The following is a 1,904-nucleotide window of genomic DNA, read 5'->3' as shown; positions in this document are numbered from 1 at the left end:
GCGAATGCCATCTGCGGCTTTCTTTTAATTCCGCTACGAGGTCACATAAGGTTGTACTTTTGCTTGGAATCAACTGGACAGCGTCATCAGATGATTCACAATCAGTCAGAAGAACAGTTTAACTTTGCTTCTCTCAGCAAGTAAAGTTTTGGTTAACAATGGTTAGAAGGTTTTTTTCTTTGTTGTTAAGGGACATCTCCGTTTGTATGCTTTGCCAAAGGCAGAGCCTTCACGTAGCCATTGGCTAGTGTTCATTTTTAACCCTATTCCCCTGACTTTACCAAGCCTTTTTCTGTGTCGCCGCCACTTCACGGAAGGCTGCTTCAGCCTTCTTCCCCAGGTATTAGCTCTGTCCCTTCAGACTGTTTGATGCAGCTGGTTCTGTTGTACAGGTGTGTCAGGCCTAACCCAGTGTTCCTTTTGCCTCTGTCTTTCAACTGGAAAAGGAAGTGTTCAGACGCAACATGTCCTTTCTCTTCCTCCTGCCGCCTATCATCTTTGAGGCGGGGTACTCTGCATAAGGTGTTTTTGAATCTTGTTTCATAGCAGTATGCGGATGTCCACTGACTGAGCCACTAGCCTTTGTGTGGTGCGCCGTGCTGTCAGTTGGGTTTTTCCTGTATTGAAAAATGACTTGTTTTAAACAACTTTCTTTGACCTCCTGTTACCGTGACCTGCTTCCTGGTCTCCCCATAGCAGAAACCATTATTTTGATTCTTATGGTTCTGGATTGACTGGTTTTGCAATCCAACGGAGTGACTCCGCCTGTTCTTAACCTTAGAGCACATCGAGCGTCTGAAGGGAACAAATAGTCGCGGCTCATCTCATTGTGTATCTCAGTTATCTGCAGTGTTGTGCCTGAACGCGTTCATTGAACAATAGTTCATGAACTCGTTCATATTTTGGGCAAACGTGAACTGAACGTACTGTATTACTGCCTGATGAACGTTACTGTGAACTCGTTCATTCTTCTGTCTGTGAACGGCACGCTCACTAGGGGTGTGCCAAAATATCGATACTACGACATATCGCGATATTTCGTCTTGCGGGACGTTATCGATATGCTGACGCCAAATATCGATATCCCATGACATGCTATTTTATGTATTCTTTAATATAGGTATTAGTGGGCAACTAACACAGTATTCAAAGACGTTCCCGAAATTCAGCCGTGGTGCAGAGTTACAGCCACTGCGAGCCAGTCGCACATTGAGCTTCCCCCAAATGCGCTGTTTTGGTGTCTGTAGCTATAATGCAAATGAGGAGGAGCGAGGCGGGTCAAGGAGGAGGGTGGGGGTGTGGCCCTGAGCAGCTTGCAGCCACGGTACCATTCGCTCTGTTTACAGTGGATGTATCGCAATGGCGAGGCGCACACAGCCTTTAGCCGTGTTCTGTAAATATTCTAGAACACACGGGAGTCCTGGAGCTCTATATCAAAATATTATCATATAGCCTACATAGATATCTATATCATATAATATATATTATAACCGCCAAAAGATGTGTGAGCCGATATTATGAATCTCAAACGACCGCGTTGGGTTCTCCGACGTTCCTGGTTCTTCAACGTCCTCATCAATGTGAAGTAGACTGAACCACGACAAGGAGGAGAAAGGGATCGTTGCCGGGCAGCGCTTAGGCACCTCCGCCTCCGGCGGTGGTCCCTCAGCGGGTCTCAAGCTGGAGACATTCGCCGCCAACAATCCCATTCTCCTCCATGTCGTGGTTCATGTTCTTGAGGGAGTCAAAGCCAAAGTTCCTTCCCCCCAATTCATTCTCAAACTTGGCTGAGATAACACCCAATGCAAGTCTCGTTGTAGAAATACCAGAGACGAGAGTCCGACAGAACGGTTATCCAAATAACAAGGAAGTGTACAACACTTGCGATACAGTCCTGGAGCTCT

The sequence above is a fragment of the Gadus macrocephalus genome, chromosome 20, assembly GCF_031168955.1.
Source record: "Gadus macrocephalus chromosome 20, ASM3116895v1".
In the NCBI taxonomy this organism is placed as follows: Eukaryota; Metazoa; Chordata; class Actinopteri; order Gadiformes; family Gadidae; genus Gadus; species Gadus macrocephalus.
This window is presented reverse-complemented; position numbering follows the sequence as displayed.